The sequence below is a fragment of the Callithrix jacchus genome, chromosome Y (assembly GCF_049354715.1).
Source record: "Callithrix jacchus isolate 240 chromosome Y, calJac240_pri, whole genome shotgun sequence".
Classification (NCBI taxonomy): domain Eukaryota; kingdom Metazoa; phylum Chordata; class Mammalia; order Primates; family Cebidae; genus Callithrix; species Callithrix jacchus.
The window spans coordinates 4,810,639-4,837,469 of NC_133525.1; the positions used below are offsets into that span (position 1 = coordinate 4,810,639).

Genomic DNA, 26,831 nt, shown 5'->3' on the forward strand with positions numbered 1-26,831 from the left:
GATGGTCTTGATCTCCTGACCTTGTGATTCACCTGCCTTGGCCTCCCAAAGTGCTGGGATTACAGGTGTGAGCCACCGCGCCTGGCCAACACACTTATTCCTTAACAAGACAGGAAAGTTTAAAAAGGACCTTTTCTGCTTCCCACAGTAAACATCCTAACTCCTCTTCAGATAGAAATCTATACCGACGGTGGCTTCCAGAGAACCCTGGTCTGTTCTGATGGGACTCCAGGTTCTCCCGGAACTGGGTACATTTTGGTGGCTGACCTAGGGTTCCCCCGTCCCCAGTCACTTATCGCTCTGTGTCAAATGCAAAGCTGCCAGGCGCACCCATGTGGCACAGCTATGCAAGGCTGCCAGGCGCACCCGTGTGGCACAGCTATGCAAGACTGCCAGGCGCGCCCACGTGGCACACAGCTCTGTTCTTGGCAGGGGGTTCTCCACATCTCTGCTCTGGACGCTTGCCTGAATCTTCGCCACCTTTTACAAGCTTGCTTCTGCACAGCAGGTCCGAGGGCGAGCAAGTGCAGTTCATGCAAGCTCTGTGGGAGGTGTGGAGCATGCACGGGAGAAGTGTGCTGACCGTGTTCGACCTGTCCCTGTTCCCGCTCGTGTGCGACCTCGGTGGTAAGTATCCTCCACGCAGAAAACCTCAGAGCTGTGTTTCTTGTTTTGTATAGAGAGTGTGTTCACAGTGTCCTTTATTTTCTGCATTTTTTTTTTCGAGAATAGCCTTTGCTTGGTTTCATTCAATAGAAGTTTTCTTATAAAAAATTCAAAGTATGCTGTGTTTTCAGACCTTCCAGCAGATGAGAGGATCTTCATCTTTCACAGAGGCAAGGAAAAGCCTTTTGGGATTCAATTATTTTACTGATTTAGGATATTGCCAGATCAAAAATTAATTCTGACTCTGTAGCTATCTAATAGCTGTCAAACATTCCCCTTAACCGGAAAAAGGAGCAAATCAACTGTGTTTTCCTTTATTGACAAAAACAGAAAAATACCTAGAACAATATGATGATTTGAAGATTATCCTGAATTTTTTTGAGACAGAGTTTTGCTCTTGTTGCCCAGGCTGGAGTGCAGTGGTGTGATCTGGGCTCACTGCAACCTCCGTCTCCTGGGTTCAAGTGATTCTCCTGCCTCAGCCTCCCGAATAGCTGGGACCACAAGCAAACCCGGCTGATTTTTTTTTTTTTGTATTTTTAGTAGAGATGGAGTTTCACCATGTTGGCCAGGCTGGTCTCGAACTCCTGACCTCAGGTGATCTCGCCGCCTCGGCCTCCCAAAGTGCTGGGATTATAGGAATGAGCCAGTGCACCCTGACTGGACATGCTTTTCAAATACAAACCCCACAAACCTGAGCTCACACCTGGAGCACCTCGTCCAGCCCATAAAGCTGTCAGGCTCTGGGCCGTGACCCCCCTGCCCTGTGTGGTCCTCTTACTGCACGGGTCCCCGGAACAGCTCCTGGCTGGTAGAAGGCTCTTTGCAGGGTGGGGAGCTTCTTCAAGGTGATGGCCGTCAGTCACTGTGAGTAGAGGGAGATGATAGAGGTCAAGGTCCCCCTTGCCTGGGGAGGAGCTTGGGAAGAAAATCACCGAGAAGGGGCACGGGCTGGAGCTGTCTGTGGTCCTCCTTGGACATCGTGTACCTGGGGCTTGCCACGGCGCCCTTCATACCTGTTGGCCGTGCTTGGCTGGGCCGCTGCGCCAGCCACAAGATCACACGGTAACTCAGCGTACATGTGGGTCAGCGCAGTCAGGAAGACCAGCCGAGTTCAGGGGCCCACAGGCAGTCACGTCACCATCCATCCAAGACACAGCGGACGGACCCAGTGCCCCAGGTCGGATTCTTCATGAGTCCATGATGGATGGAGGGTGAGCAGTGTCTGACGGGTTCACCTCTGAGGCTCAAACACACCTTGTCCACTTCGCCGCAGGTGGGGCCGGGGCTCTGGCCAAGCAGTGCCGTTGTCTGTACCCCAGATGTCACATCACCGTTTTTGACCTCCCAGAAGTGGTGAGGACGGCAGAGGAGCACTTCTCACTCTCAGAGGAAGAGCAGATCGGCTTCCAGGAAGGTGGGTTTGTGTCTCTCGGGGAAGCATAGACATGTCTGAAGACTTCTTTGATTTTTATTTTTTTTGGCACAGAATCTGGCTCTGTTGCCCAGGCTGGAGCACAGTGGTGCAATCTCAGCTCACTGCAGCCTCCACCTCATGGGTTCAAGTGATTCTCCTGCCTCAGCCTCACTAGTAGCTGGGATTACAGGCACACAGCACCACCATGCCCGGCTAGTTTTTTTGTATTTTTAGTAGAGATGGGGTTTCTCCATGTTTGCCAGGATGGTCTCAAACTCTTGACCTTGTGATCTGCCCGCCTCAGCTCTCCAGTTAGAGAGCCTTTACTGCAGGCATCTGGGGCCTCACAACTACTCGGGAGGCTGAGGCAGGAGAACCGCTTGAGCCTGGGAGGCGGAGGTTGCAGTGAGCCGCCATCACGCCACTGCACTCCAGCCTGGGGGACAGAGTGAGACTCCGTCTAAAAAAAAGTAATAAAGAAAAAAAGAGTCATTTTAGCAGGGCACTGTGGCTCACACCTGTCATCCCAGCACTTTGGGAGGCTGAGGTGGGTGGATCACCTGAGGTCAGGAGTTTGAGACCAGCCTGGCCAACATGGTGAAACCCCATCTCTACTAAAAATACAAAAACTTAGCTGGGCATGGTGGCGCGTGCCTGTAGTCCCAGTTACTCGGGAGGCTGAGGCAGGAGAATTGCCTGAACCCAGGAGGTGGAGGTTGCGATGAGCCGAGATCGCGCCATTGCACCCCAGCCTGGGTAACAGTAGCGAAACTCTGTCTCAAAAAAAAAAAAAAAGAAGTCTTTCAAATGACCATATGATGATGTGACCGACTGACTAAGCGAACAGCTTTGATTGCAAATGCCAGCCTACTAACTGGCTTCCCTAGAGCAGCACCACCCACTCTCATGGGAATCTTCAGACTTTTTCTAGAACGATCCACAGGGTAAATATTGTATCTTTTGCAGCCCCAGAGATGGAACTGAGAATAGTTAAGTAGCTGCTTGTAGAAACAAGAGAAAACACATTTCTACCGTTTTTTTTTTGAGACAGGGTGTGATTCTGTCTCCCAGGCTAGAGAGCAGTGATATGACCATAAGCTCACTGCAGCCTCCACCTCCCAGGCTCAGAAGTGACCCTGTGACCTCAGCCTCATGTGTAGCTGGAATTACAGGCATGTGCTACCACGCCTGGCTAAATTTTTGTATTTCTAGTAGAGATGGAGTTTCCCCACATTGACCAGGCTGGTCTCGAACTCCTGACCTCGTGCTTCATTTTGGGAGTGCTGCAATTACAGGTGTGAGCCACCGCGCCCTGCCAATAACATGATTTTTTAAAGAAGGAAACACGCCACACGTACCATTCAGTATTGTCTTTTTAAAAATATATTTTTAATTTATTTTTTATTTTTTGAGATGGAGTCTCACTGTGTCTCCCAGGACGGAGTGCAATGGCGCGATCTCGGCTCACCACAACCTACACCTCCTAGGTTTAAGCGATTCTCCTGCCTCAGCCTCCCGAGTAGCCGGGATTACAGGCGTCTGTCACCACGTCCAGCTAATTTTTGTGTTTTTAGTAGAGACGAGGTTTCACCACGTTGACCAGTCTGGTCTCGAACTGCTGACCTCAGGTTATCCTCTTGCCTTGGCCTCTCATGGGGGATTACAGGCGTGAACACCCATGCCCAGCTAATAACATGATTTTTCAAAGGAGAAGGAGAGAAAGAGGACACACGTATCACTCAGTATGTTCTGATTTTCCTTCTGAGCCTTTTTGGTTTTGAAGACTTGCTCTGCAGGTCACTAGCCTGGAAGACCTGGGGAAGGCATGACCCGTGCAGCTGCCCTTTGGTACCTGGGTTTAGTCACATGGGGCTGGATTATGGGCTGACGTTGGGGTGCCTGCCATATGTTCCAGGGGATTTCTTCAAAGACCGTCTTCTGGAAGCAGACTTGTACATCCTGGCCAGGATCCTCCACGACTGGGTGGATGGAAAATGCTCACAGCTGCTGGAGAGGGTCTACCAGTCTTGCAAGCCGGGTGAGCGGTGGGGTTGCATTTCAGCATGTGCTGTGACTCAGGGCAGAGCTGCAGGAGTGATATTTAGAAGGCAGGGACTGAACTCGTCCCACGGGTAAGCGTAGACGTCTTGCCAATAGATTTCTTTTTAGACCTACCATAAATAGGCTCCTAATTTCTATCTATTGAGAGAACCACAGAAAGATGGAAAAAGTGAAACGTTCTGTGAAATGTCTCAGAACGGTCTCGCTTTGCTGAAATTCTTTCCGAATTAGGCTAGTATTTGTTTGGGTGATGAAAACAGTGCCCCACTGACTTCCGAGGTCCCCCCAACCTGATGGTCCATGAGAACGTGACACAGCCTCTGTGTGTGTGACGGGGACTATGCCTGTGTGTCCTTTGAGGTCCACCCATCCTGATGGTCCATGAGGACGTGGCACAGCCTCTGTGTGTGTGATGGGGACAGCGCCCCGTGTCCTGTGAGGTCCACCCATCGTGATGGTCCATGAGAATGTGGCACAGCCTCTGTGTGAGTGATAGGGGCAATGCCCATGTGTCCTGTGAGGTCCACCCATCGTGTTGGTCCATGAGGACATGCGCACAGCCTCTGTGTGTGTGATGGGAACAGTGCCCCGTGTCCTGTGAGGTCCACCCATCCTGATGGTCCATGAGGATGTGGGCACAGCATCTGTGTGTTTTGGGGACAGTTCCCCAGTAACTTCTGAGGTCTACCCATCTTCATGGTCCATGAGGACGTGGGCACAGCGTCGTGTGTGTGTGTGTGTGTGTGTGTGCATGTGTGTGTGTGTGCATGTGTGTGCGTGATGGGGACAGTGTCCCCTGTGTCCTGTGAGGTCCAGCCATCCTGATGGCCCATGAGGATGTGAGCACAGTGTCTGTGTGTTTTGGGGACAGTGTCCTAGTGACTTCTGAGGTCCACCCATCTTGATGATTCATTAGAATGTGGGCACAGCCACTGTGTGTGTGATGGGGACGCTGTGTCCTGTGAGGTCCACCCATTCTGATGGTCCACGAGGATGTGGAAAGAAAGAGGCTTTCTGTCTCTCTTTCTGCCTCAGTCAGTCCTATCAGTCTCTCCTGTATGAGACCCTTCCTATATTTCACAGACCATAAGGATGGCCAGACCTCAGAGGAAGGTGGGGCACTGTCCCCTTCATACACTCAGAGGCTGTGCCTAGCTCTTCATGGAATATCAGAATGTATGGACCTCACAGAATAGACAGCACAGACACTATCCCCTTCACACACATCCAGAGGCAGTGCTGATGTCCTCTGTCCCCATCACACACACACAGGCAGTGCCCATGACCTCTGTCCCCTTCGCACACAGAGAGAGGCAGTGTCCACCACCTCTGTCCCCTTCACACACACACAGAGGCAGTGCCAACATCCTCTGTCCCTATTACACACACACAGAGGCAGTGCCGACTTCCTTTGTCCTCTTCACACACAGAGGCAGTGCCCATGTCCTCTGTCCCCTTCATACACACACAGTGGCAGTGCCCACGTCTTCTGTCCCCTTCACACATGCACAGGGGCAGTGCCCATGTCCTCTGTCCCCTTCACACACACTCTGAGGCAGTGCCCACATCCTCTGTCTCTTTCACACACAAACAGAGGCAGTGCCCATGTCCTCTGTCCCCATCACAGACAGAGGCTGTGCCCATGTCCTCATGGACCATCAGGATGGAAGGACCTTACAGGACACAGGGCACTGTCTGTATCACATACACGGAAGCTGTGCCCACGTCATCATGGATCATCAGAATAGTGGACCTCACAGGACACAGAGGCACTGTCCCCAACACACACACACAGGCTGTGCTCACATCCTAATAAACCATCAAGATGGGTGGACCTCTGAAGTCACTGGGGCTCTGTCCCCACACACACAGAGGCTGCCCACATCTTCATGGACCATGAAGATGGGTGGACTTCAGAAGTCACTGTGGCTCTGTCCCCATCACACACACAGAGGCTGGGTCCACGTCCTTATGGACCATGAAGATGGGTGGACCTCAGAAGTCCCTGGGGCACTGTCCTCATCACACACACAGTGGCTGTGTCCACATCCTCATGGACCATGAAGATGGGTGGACCTCAGAAGTCCCTGGGGCACTGTTCCCATCACACACACAGAGGCTGTGTCCACGTCCTCATGGACTGACAAGATGGGTGGGCACTGTCCCCATCACACACACAGAGGCTGTGTCCATGTCCTCACGGACCATCAAGATGGGTGGACCTCAGAAGTCCCTGGGGCACTGTCCCCATCACACACACACAGGCTGTGCCAACATCCTCATGGGCCATGATGAGTGGACCTCAGAAGTCACTGTGGCTCTGTCCCCATCACATACACAGTGGCTGTGCCCACATTCTAATGAATCATCAAGATGGGTGGACCTCTGAAGTCACTGGGGCTCTGTCCCTACACACAGAGAGGCTGTGCACACATCCTCATGGACCATGAAGACGGGTGGACCTCAGAAGTCCCTGGGGCACTCTTCCCATCACACACACACAGGCTGTGCCATGTCCTCATGGGCCATGAAGATGAGTGGACCCCAGAAGTCCCTGGGGCACAGTCCTCATCACACACAGCTTGCCATGCGCTTGTGTGTCATGTGGACTGTGCCTGTCCCTTTCTAGGTGGTGGCATTCTAGTCATTGAAAGCCTCCTGGATGAAGACAGGTGAGGTCCTCTCCTCATGCAGCTCTACTCTCTGAACATGCTTGTGCAGACGGAAGGCCAGGAGAGGACACCCAGCCACTACCATGCGCTCCTGTCTTCTGCTGGCTTCAGAGACTTCCAGTTTAAAAAAACGGGGGTGATTTATTATGCCATTGTAGCCAGGAAATAACTTTCCTTGTCATCGGAAATGACCATCTGCTGGGAAAAGGTCTTGACATACGTGTGATGGGTTGTATATTGTTTACTGAGAAATGGTGGCAAGAAACTCCGTGTGTCCCCAGGCAGAAAACTGTTCAGAGTGTTCTAGAAGACTGAACTGTATGTGCTGGTCATGCACTTGCTAAACCAACTCCCGAAACACTGGATACATGATCTTGTCCCCGTTGGCGACTGGCAGAGTGCTTTCTGGCTTATTTCTATTTTACTAGTGAACACGCCCTGTTTGCCTGTTGAGTCTATCTTTATTCTATGAAGGAACATTGAGCACCTGCTTATTAAAAATGATCTCCTGTTCTCAAAAGCATAAATACGTGGGTAAGAGTCTGCTCTGTGCTGTCAGCTGGGAGATGCTGTCAGCCCCCTGATATCCCACTCTGATTGCCACTTTTTCTCTGTGTCTTCGTGTGTGTTTCTTAATTCCTGCAGTGCCACCTGGGTTTGAGTCTCCACGACCGAGCTGGTCTCAAACCGTTGAAGTGTACAAGCCATAATAATAAAGAGATGTATCTCCACTGCCTTCTTCTTGGTGACATGACGAGTGACAGGAGGTTTATGTGGACAGGGTGTGACTGCCTCTGCTTTGTGAATTATTTCCTGGGCTTCAGTCAGTACCAGGCTGATGGGGGGATTGTGAGTTTGGCATTGGCATTGACTGTAGGCAAAGTTTTGGTCCTCTTGTTGCTGTAAGGAGGGAGGGGCTCCTGTGTTCTCCTTGATACATGTCTGTTAGAAGCTTCACCCTGAAGCCGGGCACGGTGACTCACGCCTGTAATTCCATCACTCTGGGAGGCCAAGGCAGGTGGAACACGAGGTCAGGAGTTCGAGACCAGCCTGAGTAACAGGGTGAAACTGCATCTCTACTAAAAATAGAAAAATTAGCTGGGCGTGGTGGCACATGGCTGTAATCGCAGCCACTCAGGAGGCTCAGGCAGGAGAATCGCTTGAACCTGGGAGGTGGTGGTTTCAGTGAGCCAAGATTGTGCCATTGCACTACAGCCTGGGCAACAAGAGTGAAACTCTGTCTCAAAAAAAAGAAGAAGCTTCACCCTGAACAGCAGAACTTTGGCACCAGTGTTGGAGGTAGTAACTTTGGGTATCTATGAAGCATAAGCCTTTCAGGCTGCTTTATACAGCTCTGTGACTTATTAGTGAGGCCATTTCTTCTTTCTTTTTACTGACGGAGTCTGCTCTGTTGCCCAGGATCAAGATCAGTGGCATGATTTCTGCTCACTGGAACCTCTGCCTCCCGGGTTCAAGCAATTCTCCTGCCTCAGCCTCCTGAGCAGTTGGGACTACAGGTGCATACCAGCATGCCTGGCCATTTTTTTGTATTTTTAGTAGAGACAGGGTTTCACCATGTTGACCAGGATGGTCTCTATCTCCTGACCTCGTGATCTGCTTGCCTTGGCCTCCCAAAGTACAGGGATTACAGGCATGAGCCACCATGCCTGGAGTAGTGATGCCATTTCAAAAGTGACAAGACATGTATATGTAACACATAGCATGTGTGGCATGTATGATGTATGTGTGACACCTGACACATAACAGGTATGGCATGCCTATGCTATATGTGACATAACATGCATTCTATATGTAACACATAACATGTATAATGTGTATGTCACACATGACATGCATGTCATGTGCAACATATAACATGTGTGATGCTCATGTCTATGTAACAAATACACACATGCATATGTTATATGTGACATAAAACATACAGGACATACACAACACACGTCATACATGTTATATGCCACAGATGACACATGTCATACCTGTCGCATGTGACATACATGGCATACTTGTTATATGTTGCCTATGACTGCAAATAACATACATGCCACACATGCTATCCTGCATATACACGTCATGTTATGTTACATGTAACATGCCTACTATATGTCATATGCCACATATACATGCCATACATGCCACACATGCGGTTACCCACATGCCACACATGACACACATGTCACATACAGGTGTCTCACACAACATACATGTTGCATGCCACACACAGCACGTGTGTGTCATAAGTGCTACATGTTTTACACACAACACACACCATACATGTCATATATGGCACGAATGCACATTATGTCACATGTGACATGTCATACATGCCATGTGTGACATATAAGGCATGTATGATACGTTGTATATGACATAGCATGTATATGTGTATGTGACACGTGACACATAGCATGTATAACATGTATCTTCTATATGTGGCATATAACATGTGTGGCGTGTGTTTTATATGTGACAAGGTGTATGCAATGTATATGTTATGTGTGTCATGTAACATGTATGGCTATGTTTTTATATATTATACATGCATATGTTATATAACGTATAAATGTATACAATATATAAAATATGTAAAACATATATATAAAATATGAAATATGTATTATGTATACATAATATTTAATTAGACGAAGTTTTGCTCTGTCACCAGGCTGTAGTACAGTGGTGTGATCTCGGCTAACTCTAACCTCTGCCTCCTGGGTTCAAGCAATTCTCTTGCCTCAGTTTCCCTAGTAGCTGGGATTACGGGCACCCGCCACCATGCCTGGCTATGTTATTTTGTATTTTTAGTAGAAACAGTGTTTCACCATGTTGGTCGGGCTAGACTTGAACTCCCGACCTCAACCTCCCAAAGTGCTGTGTGAGCCACCACACCCAGCCAACTGCAATATTTTAATAATGAAAGTGTGTGTACACATACATAGATACAGATGGTTTCCAACTTATGATGGTTTGATGTACAGCTTTTCAACTTTATGATATTTATCAAGATAGTAAATGTCTTTTTTTTTTAATGGAGTTTCACTCTTATAGTCTAGACTGGAGTGCAACGGCCTGATCTCAGCTCACTGCAACCTCCACCTCCTGGGTTCAAGTGATTCTCCTGTGTCAGCCTCCTGAGTAGCTGAGATGACAGACACGCACCACCACGCCCAGCTGATTTTGTATTTTTGCTGGGGTTTCTCTACGTCGGTCAGGCTGGTCTCGAACTCCCAGCCTCAGGTGATCTGCCCGCCTTGGCCTCCCAAGGTGCTGGGATTATAGGCGTGAGCCACTGTACCCAGCCAACTGCAATGTTTTAATAATGAAAGTGTGTGTATAGATACATAGATACAGATAGTTTCCAGGTGATGATGGTTGGATTTACTACTTTTCAAATTTGTGATCAGTTTATCAAGATAGTAGATGCATTTTGTTTTTGTTTTTTTTGAGACAATGTCTCACTCTTGTTGCCCAGGCTGGAGTGCAATGGCGCCATCTCGGCTCACTGCAACCTCTGCCTCCCAGGTTCAAGCGATTCTCCTGCCTCAGCCTCCTGAGTAGCTGGGATTACCAGCATGTGCCACCACACCCAGTTGATGTTGGTGAGGCTGGTCTGGAACTCCCGACCTCAGGTGATCCACTATTTCCCATGCTGGAGTGCAGTGGTGCAGTGATGCAGTCTCGGCTCACTGCAGCCTCCGCTTCCTGGGTTCAAGCAATTCTCCTACCTCAGCCTCCTGAGTAGCTGGGACTACAGGTGTGCACCACCATGCCCGGCTAATTTTTGTATATTTTTTAGTAGAGACGGGTCTCGATCTCTTGACCTCGTGATCCACTTGCCTCGGCCTCCCAAAGTGCTGAGATTATAGGTGTGAGCCACAGGGCCGGGGTAACTTTTCTCTTGCTGAAAAACGTGGGAGGGATACTTTCCCACTTTTTCTCTTTTTCTTCCCTAACAAACTTGCAGTTTCAAGTTCTTTCTCTGTCCTTTTCAAATGTATGTAAATCTTTTTAAGCAGGCCCCAGCGCCCGCCTCACAGCTCGGGAAGGTTTCCTGCGGTGTCTGGGACCAAACTCTTTGAAATGTGATCCATCCCGAGGGGGTGGTAAAAACAAAAAGCCTCATTCCCCAGCGTCCTGGGAGAAGAGCTTAATTTAAGCTGCCGCCTGAGTCCAAATTGCAAAGCCTCTACCTGCTGTTACAATGAGTCATTGTTTAGTTTCAGAAAGTGAATGGGTCTCGGAGGGCCTGAGTTGTGTATCACATTCTAATGTAATGCTTGTTTCCTGATAACATTGTTTTCTTTTTCTTCTACCCTTGAGGAGGGAGTTTCTGGATTGGAAGGAGGAAGTGGGTTCCTGGTTTGGGAAGGAGATTTTCCTTTTTTTTTTTTGAGACAAGAGTCTCAGCTACTTGGTGGGAGGCTGAGGCAGGAGAATCGCTTGAGCCTGGGAGGTGGAGGCTGAGGTAGGCCAAGGTCACAGCATTGCACTCCAGCCTGGGTGACAGAGCGAGACTCCCCAGACTCCGTCTGAAAAACCAACAAATAACACAACAATCCCATGTCCCAAAAAACCTTTTCATCACACATTGAAACGTCAGAGGCTGATGTTTCAGTCTAGAGTTCAGTGGACGATCTCACTCACTACAACCTCAGCCTCCAGGGTTCAAGCGATTGTACTGCCTCAGTCTCTTGAGTAGCTGGGATTTCAGGCACCAGCCACCACCCCCGACTTATTTTTGTATTTTTTTAGTAGAGTCAGGGCTTTGCTGTGTTGGTGAGGCTGGTCTTGAACTCCTGACCTCAAGTGATCCACCTGCCTTGGCCTCCTAAAGTGCTGGGATTACAGGCGTAAGCCACCACGCCCAGCGAGTACCTTATTATTTAAAAGCAGGCACGAAGAGATTGTACAGTTTTCTGTTTTTCTTTCTTTCTTTCTTTTTTTTTTTGTTGAGACGGAGTCTCACTCTTGTTGCCCAGGCTGGAGTGCAATGGTGCGATCTCGGCTCACCACAACCTCCGCCTCCTGGGTTCAGGCAATTCTCCTGCCTCAGCCTCCTGAGCAGCCGGGATTACAGGCATGCGCCACCATGCCCAGCTAATTTTTGTATTTTTAGTAGACACAGGGTTTCACCATGTGGGCCAGGCTGGTCTCGAACTCCTGACCTTGTGATCCACCTGCCTTGGCCTCCCAAAGTGCTGGGATTACTGGAGTGAGCCACCGCGCCCGGCACAGGTCCCTCTTTATCACGTGTTGGTGTTGAACCCTGAATTCTTATGTGATAAATTACGGAGGCGGTTTTTCTGGATATTTGCAGAGCATAGATCCGGGCCAGCCACATGATGCACAACAGGGGATTTCTCTGAAAGAAAAATCTTTGTCTTGAATGGAAGAAGCCATTCTCCTGATTGCCACTATGGGGAGCCAGCGTCCTTCTGTCGCTTCAGATGGCAACGAAGAGAGGATGGGAAGCTGGTCTCAGTCCTTGGTTACTTTGCCAAGGTTGAGGATGCCAGGACATGTGCCCAAGGCGGTCGGGGCACAGCTTTCTTTTATACATTTTAGGAACACGGGAGGCATCAATCAATACATGTAAGATGTACGTTGGCTGGGTGCGGTGGCTCAAGCCTGTAATCCCAGCACTTTGGGAGTCAGAGGCGGGTGGATCATGAGGTCAAAAGATCGAGACCATCCTGGTCAACATGGTGAAACCCCATCTCTACTAAAAAAAAAAAAAATACAAAAAATTAGCTGGGCATGGTGGTGCGCACCTGTAGTCCCAGCTACTCAGGAGGCTGAGGCAGGAGAATTGCCTGAACCCAGAAGGCAGAGGTTGTGGTGAGCTGAGATGGTGCCATTGCACTCCAGCCTGGGTAACAAGAGCGAAACTTCGTCTCAAAAAAAAAAAAAAAAAAAAAAAGAAAAGATGTACGTTGGTTCTATCTGGAATGATCGGATGATTCCAAGTGATGGTAGATTTAAACATATTCTGGGTCGGGCGTGGTGGCTTACACCTGTCATCCCAGCACTTTGGGAGGCCAAGGTGGGCGGCTCACCTGAGGTCAGGAGTTCAAGACCAGCCTGACCAACACGGTGAAACCCTGTCTTTACTAAGAATACAAAATTAGCCGGGTGTGGTGGCAGGTGCCTGTAGTCCCAGCTACTCGGGAGGCTGAGGCAGGAGAATCGCCTGAACCGGGGAGGCTGAGGTTGCGGTGAGCGGACATCACACCACTGCACACTCCAGCCTGGGCAACAAGAGCGAAACTTTGTCTCAAATAAATAAATACATAAATAGGCCATGAGATGTGGCTCACACCTGTAATTCCAGCACCTTGGGAGGCCGAGTGGGGCAAATGACCTGAGGTCAGGAGATCGAGACCAGCCAGGCCCACATGGTGAAACCCTGTCTCTACTAAAAATACAAAAATTAGTCTGGCATGGTAGCGGGCACCTGTAGTCCCAGCTACTCGGGAGGCTGAGGCAGGAGAATCGCTTGAACCTGGGAGGCAGAGGTTGTGGTGAGCTGAGACCGTGCCATTGCACTCCAGCCTGGGCAACAAGAATGAAACTTTATCTCAAATTGATTAATTAATTACATGAGCAACATGAGCAACGAGAGTAAAACATTGTCTGAAATAAATAAATAGACTGGGCGCCGTGGTTCACATGGGTCATGCCCATAATCCCTGTCCTTTGGGAGACTGAGGTGGGTGGATCATGAGGTCAGGAGTTCGACACCAGCCTGGCCAATATGATGAGACCCCATCGCTACTAAAAATACTAAAATTAGCCAGGTGTGTTGGTGGGTCGGAACTACTTGGGAGGCTGAGGCAGGAGAATCGCTTGAACCAGGGGGCGGAGGTTGGGGTGAACGGAGATCACACCATTGCACGCCAGCCTGGGCAACAAGGGCAAAACTTTGTCTCAAATAAATAAATGTATAAATAAATAACATTGCAACCCATACAGCAAGAGGGAAGGCTTGTCTGAAATAAGTAAATAAATAAATAAAATGGGAAACTGTGTGTGATGTGAAGTTCCCCAAAGTCAGAAACAATGAGAGCACGAACAGAGGTGGTAACTCAGGTCCTCTCACACCCTGCGGGTGGCATCCTTCTTCCTCCTCCCTCTCTTCGCCTCCTCCCTCTCCCGGGTCTGAGACAAGCCCAGGCAGCCATCCCCTGGTCCCCTGGCCGTCTGGACCCTGGCCTTCCTGTCCTGAGGTCATTAACTCTGGCTGGAACGTCAGAGCCTCAGCTGTGAGCTAAGTCCCCACATGCCTGCGGTGGCATCACGAATTCACTCACAGCAGGGTGTGCTGAATTCTCTCACAGCAGGGTGTGCTGCCTGGCTGGTCTTCACCCGCAGGTGTCAGAGAGAGAGTGAGGGGGGAGACTCCCTCCGTCCTTTCCTCCCTCCCCTCCCCTCCACCAGGGCCGAGGTGGGTGGATCACCTGAGATCAGGATTTCAAGACCAGCCTGGCCATCATGGAGAAACCCCATCTTTATTAAAAATAATAATAAAAGGAGCTGGGAAGATGACTCCCATTGTGGTTCCCAGTGTCTCTGCGATCTGTAAGCCTTGGAAGGGGTACAAATGAAGGTTGTCCCTGCCGGCTGGAGCCCAGCGGCTCTGGGTCAGGCCCCACGTCTGCACCGCCCAGGGTCCCTCCTGGAAACGCCTCTGCCAGCTAATAATTCATTGCTTTCTTTCTGTCTCTGTAAGCCCCCTCCCCTGCGGGTGCCCGCTAACACTGCATAGGAACTAGCAAATCAATGAACCCAAAGGACTGTGAGGTCGGAAGTCCAGTCAATGGACAGTGACGTAGTTCCGCCTCAGTTTCCCCTTCAGCACTGTAAGCCTATAAAAGGAAGTTTCCCTATAAAAGTCACACGCGGCATCTGCTGCCTTTTCTGTTAGCCACGGTGAACCCCAGGATTCTCTTCAAATAATCCGTGTGTCGGTGTGTTCACCTCTCTTGTTCTTTAATTATGTATCTTAAAGTTTAGTTGCCTTGTGCTTTCCGTAGACAACCTTTCCTGCCGGTTCGAATCGGTAGTTCACGTCTGTTCCCCCTGTCCCCTGCCCCGTGCTGACTGATCCTGGCCACTTGCTCTGCTCACCTGGTTCACTCACCTGGTTCACTCATATGCTCTGCTCACCTGCTCTGTTCTCATGCTCTGCTAACTTGGTCTGCTCACCTGGTTCACTCACCTGCTCCACTCACCTGCGCTGCTCACCTGGTCCGCTTACCTGCTCTGCTCACCTGGTCCACTTACCTGCTCTGCTCACCTGGTTCACTCACCTGGTCCACTCACCTACTCTGCTCACATGCTCTGCTAACTTGGTCTGCTCACCTGCGCTGCTCACCTGCTCCACTCACCTGGTCCGCTCACCTGCTGTGCTCACATGCTCTGGTCAACTGGTCTGCTCACCTGGTCTGCTCACCTGGTCCACTCACCTGCTCCGCTCACCTGGTCCTCTCACCTGCTGTGCTCACCTGCTCCGCTCACCTGCTCTGCTCACCTGGTCTGCTCACCTAGTCTGCTCACCTGGTCCGCTCACCTGCTCTGCTCACATGCTCTGGTCACCTGCTCCGACCCCCGTTTACCTGCTCTGACCTGCCCATCACTGTCCTTCCTGCCAAACTACCCACTCCACACGCCGGCTCGTACCCGTGCTCCCTTTAAAATGGTTCATCAGAATTAGACTACACTGTGCGGTTGCCCTGGCCTTTCCAAAGCTGCACTGTCCTCTTGCATTAAGGAAGATTAGCTCGCACTCCGGGAGGACACATGGAGAAGGTTAATGAGATTACAGAGAGCCCTGGGGAACTGCGTGACAGTCCCAAACGGATGTGCCCAATGAAACTATCAAACAGGGCAGGTGGTGCCTCTCACGGCGGCGGGGCCCTGATCTCAGAGCCAGAAATCTCTATGTCTTCTGGGTAGAAAACCCCAATAATTTATGTTGTCCAGTGTGGTCTGCAAGCCCCAAATGGAGTCTCATCCCGTCGCCCAGGCTGGAGTGCAGTGGTGCGATCTCAGCTCACTGCAACCTCCACCTCCCGGGTTCCAGCAACTCTTCTGCCTCAGCCTCCAGAGTAGCTGGGATTACAGGCACCTTCCACCAAGCCCGGCTAATTTTTTGGTATTTTTAGTAGAGATGGGGTTTCACCATGCTGGCCAAGCGGTCTCGAACTGCTGACCTCAGGTGATTCACCTGCCTCAGCCTCCCAAAGTGCTGGGATGACAGGTGTCAGCCATGGCTCCCGCCCTCTATTATTCTTAACTAAGAAATGTGTATGTGTCTGCATAGGCTTGTCTGGCTAGGAGTGGGGCAGAGCTTCATGAGTGTGTGTGTATTTCTGTGTGTGTTATCTGTGCTTCTGCTTCTGACTGTGTATGTACATAGCCATGTGTCTTTGTGTATGTGTGCTTGTGTATGTATGACTGGCTGTGTGTTGGCCTGCTTGTGTGTATGCGTGTGAATGTGTTTATATTTTTATATTTGTGTCTGTGTGTGCATGCGTATTACGTGTTTGTACACAAATGAGTTTGTGCATGTGTATATTTGGGTGTGCATGTGTGTATGTGTGCATGAGTGTGTGTGCATGTGTGTGTAGGTATGGATGTACATGAGTGTGTGTGCCTGTTAGCAGTTGTATGCATTTGTGTGAATGTGTTGGTGCATGTGTGTATTTGGGTGTGCGTGTGTGCATGTGCAAGTGTGTGCATGCATGCTAGTGTGTATGCCCTTATTTGTGTATGTATTTGTGCATGTGTGTGTAGGTATGGATGTGCATAAGTGTGTGTGCTTGTTAGCAGTTGTGTGCATTTGTTTGAATGCATTTGTGCATGTGTGTATTTGTGTGTGCGTGTGTGTATGTGTGCATGTCTGTGTGTGCATGTGTGTAGCTATGGATATGCATGAGTGTGTGTGCCTGTTAGTGTTCGTATGAATTTGTGTGACTGTGTTTGTTCTTGTGTATATTTGGGGGTGTATGTGTGCCTGTGTGTGTGTGTCTGTGTGTAGACATGGATATGTATGAGTGTGTATGTTTGTTAGTGTTTTCCTTTGTTCATTGTACTCTCTTGGCAAGATGGCTGGAGAGGGGACCCTTTCTGCCGTCCAGGAAGTAAAATTGCTTTGCTGAGAAATCCGTAGTCTCAGTGCTGGTTTTTCTTTGTGGCACCGAGCGTGTATGTCCAGCCACAGTAGACACTGTGTTCTAAAATAGTCTGTGTTAGGTGATTTTGCCCAACTGTATACATATGTGTGTGCTTTGTTTAAGGCAGTCTAAGCTGTAATGTTTGCTAGCTTAGCTGTATTAAATGCCATTTCAAGTAAAGATATTTTCAACTTACAATGGGGTTATCAGAACGTGAGCCATTTTAGGTCAAGGAGTTTTTGTATTTTGTTTTCATGGGCATTTGATGATTCAAGCCTTTTAAAGTGGTGCATTTGTGTGGCAGTTTCAGAGACATTAAAAAAAATACAACGCAGTTCTCTGTTCGGCTTCAGATTTTATAAAGCAGGCATTTAAAATATGCTCTGGGGAAGTGCAGGTCAGGTTAACAAAAACACATATTAAAATCCTACAAATATAGCTATTCACGTGAAAGCTGGCAGGGGATGGTGGTTCGCACTTTGGGAGGCCAATGTGGGTGGATCACTTGAGGTCAGGGACTCGACAGCAGCTTGGACAACAGGGCGAAATCCCATCTCTACTAAAAATACAAAAATCAGCTGAGTGTGGTGGCGCACAGCTGTAGTCCCGGCTATTCTGGAGCCTGAGGCAGGAGGATCACCTGAGGCTTGAAAGGCTGAGGCTGCAGTGAGGGTGAGCAGGCCACTGCATTCCAGCCTGGGTGACAGACTGAGACCCTGGCTCAAAACAAAGAAACAATAAAACCACCCACTTGAGAGTGTGTCTTATGACTCTCTTTTTCTTATTCCTCTCTTTTTTTTTTTTTTGAGATGGAGTCTCTGTGTTACACAGACTGGAATGCAGTGGTGCCATCTCGGCTCACTGCCACCTCTGCCTCCCAGGTTCAAGTGATTCTCCTGCCTCAGCCTCCTGAGTAGCTGGGACTGTAACCATGTGCCACCACGCCTGGCTAATTTTTGTATTTTTAGTGGAGACGGGCTTTCACTATGTCGGCCAGGCTGGTCTTGAACCCCACACCTCAGGTGATCTGCCCACCTTGGCCTCCCAAAGTGGATAAGAATCCTTCGCAAGTTCTAAAACTCAATACTTTGGATGTTTTCAAGGGCAGGTAGTAATATTCTCACCATCACTTTGGAGCTGGCATTCATTCCTCGAGTTGGGGTAGGGTGGTAGGAAAAGTCATAACCCTGGCGATGTTCACCTCCTGATTCCTGAGTCCCTGCAGCTGTGAACCTGTGACCTCACAGGGCAAAATAAATGTTGCACATGTGATGGACTAAGGCCCTTGAGATGGGACGTGATCCTGGATGATGGGGTCCGCCCAGTCTCTCACATGTTCCTTACAGAAGGACATGGGTGCCTGTTACAATGCTGAACATTAAGAAGTAAAAAAACGTGCTGGGCGTGGTGGCTCACACCTGTAATCCCAGCACTTTGGGAGGCCAAGGCGGGTGGATCACGAGGTCAAGAGATCGAGACCATCCTGGTCAACATGGTGAAACCCTGTCTCGACTAAACATACAAAAAATTAGCCGGGCATGGTGGTGCAAGCCTGTAATCCCAGCTACATGGGAGGCTGAGGCAGGAGAATTGCCTGAACCCAGGAGGCGGAGGTTGTGGTGAGCCGAGATCACGCCATTGCACTCCAGCCTGGGTAACAAGAACGAAACTCTGTCTCAAAGAAAAGGAAAGAAAAGAAAAGAAAAAGACGTCAAAAAACAAGAGGCTGGAGAGCATGTGGAGAAATAGGAACGCTTTTACACTGTTGCTAGGAGTGTCAATTAGTTCAACCACTGTGGAAGACGGTAACCTCTGCCTCCTGGGTTCAAGCAGTTCTCCTGCCTCAGCCTCCTGAGTAGCTGGGATTACAGGCATGCGCTACCGTGCCTGGGTAACTTTTTGTATTTTTAGTAGAGACAACGTTTCACCATGTTGACCAGGATGGTCTCGTTCTCTTGACCTCGTGATCCACACGCCTCGGCCTCCCAAAGTGCTGGTATTACAGGCGTGAGCCACCACGCCCAGCCAACTGCAATATTTTAGTAATGAAAGTGTATGTACACATACATATATACCGATGCTTTCCAGCTTATGATGGTTTGATTAACAACTTTTAAAATTTATGATCAGTTTATCAAGATAGTAAATGTTTTTTTTTTTTTTTTTGATGGAGTTTGGCTCTTGTAGCCTAGGCTGCAGTGCAACGGCCCAATCTCAGCTCCCTGCAGCCTCCACCTCCTGGGTTCAAGTGATTCTCCTGTGTCAGCCTCCTGAGTAGCTGAGACTACAGACACGCAGCACCATGCCCGGCTGATTTTGTATTTTTGCTGAGGTTTGTCTATGTTGGTCAGGCTGGTCTCGAACTCCCAGCCTCACATAATCTGCCAACCTAGGCCTCCCAAAGGGCTGGGATTACAGGCGTGAGCCACAGCACCTGGGAGGGTGAGGCAGGCGGATCATCTGAGGTCAGGAGTTCGAGACCAGCCTGGCCAACATGGTGAAACTCCGTCTCTACCAAAAATACAAAAACTAGCTGGGTGTGGTGGCGGGAGCCTGTAATCCCAGCTACTCGGGAGGTTGAGGCAGGAGAATTGTTTGAATCTGGGAGGCGGAAGTTGCGGTGAGCCGAGATCATGCCATTGCACTCCAACCTGGGCAAAAAGAGCGAAACTCTGTCCCTTTCATATGTCCCCATGTGTCTATCACAGCCAAAGACCCAACACTAGTCTTTACAATTTCTGTAAGTCTTTCTGTGGACTGAGGTGTGTGAATGAGAGATTTTGAGACGAAATAAGAGGCAGGAGAGAGGGAAGCTGAGAACTTGGTATTTCCATGAGCACTGATTATTATTTTCTGGGGTCCCATCAGCGTGGCCCCTATCTCTTGGTGGACATTTGATAATTGGGAAAAGAAATGAATGAATGAATGAATGAATGAATGAATGATTGAAGACTCTAAATGTCTTGCAAACACTGATGGCTGACTTTTATTTGTTTCAGACACAGGATCTTGCTGTGTTGCCCCAGCTGCAGTGGAGTGGTGCAATCCTAGCTGACTGCAGTCTCAAACCCCTGGGCTCAGGCAATCCTCCTGCCTCAGCCATCTCAGCAGTTGGGATTATAAAACAGATGCCTGGCTGGGTGTTTTAAAAAGTTTTTGTACTGGGGGCAGTGGCTCACGCCTGTATTCTCAGCACTTTGGGAGGCCGAGGTGGGAGCATCACTTGAGCTCAAGGGTTCGAGGCCAGCCCGGGCAACGTGGCAGAGCCTTATGTGTACAAGAAATACAGAACTTAGCTGGGGGAGCTTCTGCACACCTGTGGTCCAGGCTACTCAGGGAGGCTGAGCTGGGAGGTCACCTGAGCCTGGGAAGTTGAGGCTGTGGTGAGCCGGGATCGTCGCATTGCCCTCCAGGCTGGGTGACAGAGCAAGACCCTGTCTGATGTGAAATCTAAATACATAAAATAAAATAATTTTTAATAGACAGGATCTCGCTATGTTGCCCATGCTGTCTCAAACTCTCTTGGAGTTCAAGTGATCCTCCCTCCTCAGCCTCCCGAAGTGCTGAGATTACAGGCATGAGCCTCTGTGCTGGCCCCGAGTCCTAACTTTCACAAGAACAATTCGCGTGTGTGTGTGTGTGCATGTGTGTGTGTGCGTGTGTGCGCGTGTGTGTGCGTGTGTGTGTGTGTGTGATGGAGTCTCACTCTTTCCCAGGCTGGACTGCAGTAGCACCACCTCCGTTCACTGCAACCTCTGCCTCTTGAGATCAAGAGATTCTCCTGCCTCAGCCTCTTGAGTAGCTGAGATTACAGGTGTGCGTCGCCACCCGCAGCTGATTTTTTGTATTTTTATTTATTTTTAATTCTTAAGATGGAATCTCACTCTGTCACCCAGGCTGGGGTGCAGTGGCGTGATCTCAGCTCACTGCAACCTCTGCTTCCCAGGGGTGAGCAATTCTCTGCCTCAGCCTCCCGAGTAGCTGGGATTACAGGTGTGCACCACCACACGTGGCTAATTTTTTGTATTTTTAGTACAGACGGGGTTTCACTACCTTGGCCAGGCATGTCTCGAACTCCTGACCTCCTGATCCACCGGCCTCGGCCTCCCAAAGCTGTGAGATCACAGGCGTGAGCCACTGTGCCCGGCCTTTCATAAGAATCATTCTTGTAGAACCCTCAGAGATGCCTCACCTCTCCCCTCACTTCGTTTCCAAAGGGAATTCACAATCTGCACTCCAGTATTCGGGCTCAGGCTGAGACTCAGATCTTGGAATTTGCAAATGCTTTGAAATGTGTGATGGAAAAGGGTGGATTCCTGGGTGTAGTCTTCTCAAGGAACATCAGGTGACGGTGGTGAGGGGCCATCCAGACCCAACATCTTCAAGAGTGAATTGCCTGGAAGGGTGAATTTTGTGTCCACTGTCCCTGAAATTTGGTCAGACACTGGGCTACATGGTGCTGGGAAATGGGAAGCATCTCGTACAACATGGGTGGGCCTCATCCAATCAGTTGAAGGTCTTAAGAGCAAAGACTGAAGTTTTCCAAGGACAAAGGGATTCCGCCTCCCTGGCCGACCGTGGTGGCTCACACCTGTCATCCCAGCACTTTGGGAGGCCAAGGCGGGTGGATCACTAGGTCAAGAGTCAAAGACCAGCCTGGCCAATGTGGTGAAACCCCGTCTCTACTAAAAATACAAAAATTAGCTGGGCGTGGTGGTGTGTGCCTGTAGTCCCAGCTACTTAGGAGGCTGAGGCAAGAGAATTGCCTGAACCCAGGTGGCGGAGGTTGCCGTGAGCCGAAATTGCGCCACTGCATTCCTGCCTGGCAACAGAGTGAGACTCCATCTCAAAAAAAAAAAACCACAAAAACCAAAAAGCCTCTTTGTCTCTCTCTCTCTCTATAATTTATCTATATGTATATGTATAACTGTATCTATATAAGTGTGAATAAAGCCAATACGTACCTCTTGTATGGACAACTCCTTAAATTTTACCGTGTGTGTATGTGTGTGTGTATGTATGTATGTAATATCTATATGTATGTACAAAAGCAATAGCCAGTTATTTTAAATCTTTTTTTCTGTAAGGTGTCTACGTGTGTGCTTATACGTCTGTTTCCCTGTTTGATGCACCACCCAAGCAGAGAGAATAATAGGTCCCCTTGGGTTTCTGGGGTGAGTTTAAGGGTCATAGACAACCTGGGGGTGTCTGTATTCCAGGAGGGGTGAGCAGGACTCAATGAAGAAGTAGAGAAGGAATCATCAGCGTTTTCTTCCGATGGGAGGCTGGGAGCTTTTAACTGCCTCTGCTGAAAAGGACACCCATGGCCGTGTGCGGCTGTTCACGCCTTTAATCCCAGCACTTTGGGATGCTAAAGTGGGAGGATCACTTGAAGTTGGGAGTTTGAGACCAGCCTGGCCAGCATGGCAAAAGCCTGTCTCTACTAAAAATACAAAAATTAGCCGGGGATGGTGGCAGGTACCTGTAATCCCAGCTACTCGGGAGGCTGAGGCAGAGAATCGCTTGAACCCGGGAGGCGGAGGTTGCTGTGAGATGAGATGGCACCATTGCACTCTAGGCTGGGCAACAGAGCCAGACTATGTATCAAAGAAAAAAAAAAAGCAGGGATTGTGAAACAGACACACACAGAGGGATAATCCCATGAAGATATAAAGAGAAGGCAGTCATGTAGAAACAGTCAATCAAAAACAATCAGAGACATGTTTCATCAATATTGACATTTATTGTGCAGAGGTTCAGGAACATGACTGGTTATACGGTCTCAGGAGGTTTGGAGACAAATGTGTTGTGGGAAGTAGAAAAGTTCCTTTTTAAAGTTTCTTTTATTGTTAAATCATAAGTGTGCTGATAACTTTCTGAAGTCTCATCCTAAGTAGCTGTTAGACACGCCGAGCTCACAGGCACGTAGGACATTCTACGTCCTTGTACTTTCACCGAGATATCAGTGCTGGGCGTGCTCACAGGCTTGTCCCAGCTCTCTGTGGCTGTCACCTGTTTAGAAAAGTTTTAACTTGTCAGCCAGTAGGGTTTTAGTTTAGATGGTGAGGTCTGGGTCCAGCCCACGGAGCTCAGATACGGCAGGAAGGACGACCCCACATGCATCAGGGATAAATGTGTGTGTTTTCCTTTGTTCATTGTACTCTTATGGCACGATGGCTAGTGAGGGTCCCCTCCCTGCAGCCCAGAGGTAAAAACTGTGTTGCTGAGAGATATTTTAACTCAGTGCTGATTTTTCTTTGTAGCACTGACCATCTGTTTCCAACATTGCCCAAAGTGAGTTCATACATTTTAAGGAGAGATAAGCTGTGACAAAGAGATACATCAATACAGCTCCAACCTCCGGGTCATATGTGGATTCAAGGACTTTCGGATATTCTGTCCCATTTAGCAGAGAGAAATGTTTGAGTTTCCAGGACTCTCTTAGCAGACCACAAAATGTGTGGGACTCTCTGAGAAGACCTGATATGGGAAAGGGGTTGTTATAGTTTCATTGTGTCCCGACACACATCTTAGCCTGAATCACAGCTCCCATAATTCCCAGGTGTCATGGGACAGTCCTGGTGGGAGGTAATTGAATAATGGGCTCAGGTGTTTCCCATGCCTTTCTCGTGATAGTGAATAAATCTCATGAGATCTTATGCTTTTATGAAGGGGAGTTCCCCTACACGCGCTCTCTCCTGCCAGCCGCCATGTAAGATGTGCCTTTGCTCGTCCTTCAAATTCAGCCATGATGGTGAGGTCTCCTCAGCCATGTGAAATTGTGAGTCCATTCAACTTTTTTCTTTATCAATTCCCCAGTCTTAGCTATGTCTTTATTAGCAGCATGGGAACAGATTAGTACAGGGATTCTCTACAGAATGCAAATTTCCCCCACAAGAGACAACTTTGCAGACATGTTCCAAGATATTGCAAAAGAGAGTAAATTTTGCAGAAAAATGTGGATTCTTTAAGGTCCTGCTGTCTGTGGTGAGTCGGGTGGGAATTTGGTATCTTACTGCTACAAGAGTCTGTTTGATCAGTCTTGTCTCAAAAACTAATCAATTAATATAGAAAACTGCTTTCTTTTTTTAAATTGTACATTAGGTTGTGGGGTACATGTGCAGATCATGCAGAATTATTGCATAGGCACATACATGGCAAGGTGGTTTGCTGCCTTCATCCCCATCACCTATGTCTGGCATTTCTCCCCATGGTATCCTTCCCCCCTCCCTACCCCTGCTGTCCCTCCCTTAGCCCCTTCCCCAACTGACCCCAGTATGCAATGCTCCCCTCCCTGTGTCCATGTGTTCTCATTGTTCAACACCCGCCTGTGAGTGAGAATATGCGGTGTTTGGTTTTCTGTTCTTGTTTGCTGAGAATGATGGTTTCCAGATTCATCCATGTCCCTACAAAGAACATGAACTCTTCCTTTTCAGGGCTGCATAGTATTCCATGGTGTCTATGTGCCTTGTTTTCCCTGTCCAGTCTATCATCGATGGGCATTTGGGCTGTGCCAAGTCTTTGCTATTGCGAACAGTGCCACAATGAACATACGTGTGCAGGTGTCTTTATAATGGAGCGATTTGTAATCCTCTGGGTATGCACGTAATAATTGGGTTGCTTCGGCAAATGGAAAACTGCTTTGTTTGGATAGAGCAGCATGGTAGTTTGGCTGGGCTGGCTTCTGGGAACTTTCATGTAGAAGTTTCACCATCCGAATGATAAGAGTGCCTCACTACGTGTAAACTAGTGAGTCACTTTTTCACAAACAACGTGACTTATCCCAAACAACGTGACTTATCCCAAACACCTGCTTTCCTTGTGGGAGGGACCCTGGAATTTGGGGAGGTGCTTGGCAGTGGCTTCCTATGGGATCAGCCCGTAATAAACAGCCCCTAACTAAGCTGAGTCTCCAGTGAGCTTCCCTGCTAGACAGCACTGGACTTAGGGAATCAGGACTGTTGCTGGGACGATTGGATGTATCCTGCGTGATTCCACTCGGAGACTCTGAAGACTGTACCTCGGTTCTCCCAGCTTTCCCCCATATGCATTTTCCCTTCGTTCATTTTGTTTCATGTCCTTTGGCTACAATACATCATAGCTGTGAGTGTGACTACACACTGACTTCTGTGAATTCTAGAAAATCAACAATCCTTGGGGTTTGCAAAGAACACACTTCAGCATTTCAGAATATCAATAACCTTCTTTATTTACGAAAGGGAAAACAGCAGCAGAGATGGAATAATTCAGACAGAAACGCCGAACCAGGATAACATGAAAGATGCAGGTTTCTTTTCTTTTCTACCTTTTTTTTGAGATGGAGTTTGGTTTTTGTTGCCCAGGCTGGAGTGCAGTGGCATGATATCGGCTCACCACAACCTCCCGGGTTCAAGCGATTCTCCTGCCTCAGCCTCCTGAGTAGCTGGGATTAGAGGCACCTGCCAGCACGCTCGGCTAATTCTGTATTTTAAGTAGAAATGGGGTTTCTTCATGTTGGTCAGGCTGGTCTTGAACTCCTGACCTCAGGGAATCCACCTGCCTCAGGCTCCCAAAGTGCTGGGGTTAGAGGCGTGAGCCAACACGTCCAGCTGAAAGATGCAGCTTTCAAAGTTCAGGAACTAGAAGGAAAGAAAATAATTGAATTGGTAGATTCTCTTCCCAAAAGAAACCAAGGAAGAAGATGTGTCTGGCAAGCAGCTACGGGCATCCATCTCTACGTCCAATTCCCAGTTCACGTATCATCCAGGGAAGGGTGACAGACTCCCTGTCAGGGAGCTAGTGGGGGTGGAGGCTGCCCGTCTTCTCTCCTCATGCTCTCATGAGGCTCAGACTCAGCTGTGTCATCTCTACTATGCTGGTGTTCTGATATTCTGTTCAACAGACGGTAGACACTCACAGTTTCTTCTGTGGTCAGAATATATCAATTCAGTTTTTCTTTTCAGTGTCTAAACTTCAAAACTTAGCATTTTTCATTTTCTTCTCTTCCAGTGCTTCAGATTGAATTATCCCATCCCTGCCGCTACGTTCACGGTCCTGAATTACGAAGGTTATTTATACACAGAGATGCTGAAGTGTATTGTTTGGGAAAGGAAAGTTATTGCCTCTGATATGGGTTTAGAGATTTATTAACTATAAGTATCCTCATCCCTGTAATGCCAGCACTTTGGGAGGCCGAGGCGGGTGGATCACGAGGTCGACAGATCGAGACCATCCTGGTCAACATGGTGAAACCCTGTCTCTAATAAAAATACAAAAATTAGCTGGGCATGGTGGCGCACGCCTGTTATCCCAGCTACTCAGGAGGCTGAGGCAGGAGAATTGCCTGAACCCAGAAGGCGGAGGTTGCAGTGAGCCAAGATTGCGCCATTGCATTCTAGCCTGGGTACCAAAAGCTAAACTGTCTCAAAAAAAAAAAAAAAAAAAAAAACAAATATATATATATATATATATATATCTTGACATAACTACTTGAACAGAGGTTTCATAAAATCAGGAACTTATGAATTCTAGGAATATTTAAAATAAGTTCAGGTGCATTTCTTAGATTAATTTCTGCTCTGGGATATTGGAGGTTGCCTTTCTTATATATAGACAGGTTTTGCGGCTGTGGACACTAGAAGATGCCCCTAATTTGTCAGCCAATTCTGTGGATAAAATATGATGATTAGAAGGTGTAGTGAGGTGCATTATTTTCTCCTAAAATATATGACCATATTTTAATCTCTCTAGAACCTGTGAAGGGAATCTTAGTTTTTGTGTGTGTGATGGTTTCACTCCTGTTATCCAGGCAGGAGAGCAATGGCATGTTCTCAGCTCACT

At 48.6% G+C, this 26,831-nt stretch overlaps 1 pseudogene across 1 annotated transcript; it reads left to right on the forward strand.

Annotated features, from left to right (window-relative positions):
• The first annotated feature begins 560 nt into the window (after positions 1-560).
• LOC118150897 (acetylserotonin O-methyltransferase-like) lies at positions 561-7,511 on the forward strand (annotated as a pseudogene). Its single transcript, XR_013531947.1, has 4 exons — positions 561-627; positions 1,943-2,083; positions 3,999-4,121; positions 6,774-7,511. The product of XR_013531947.1 is annotated as an acetylserotonin O-methyltransferase-like (transcript).
• Positions 7,512-26,831: the final 19,320 nt, after the last annotated feature.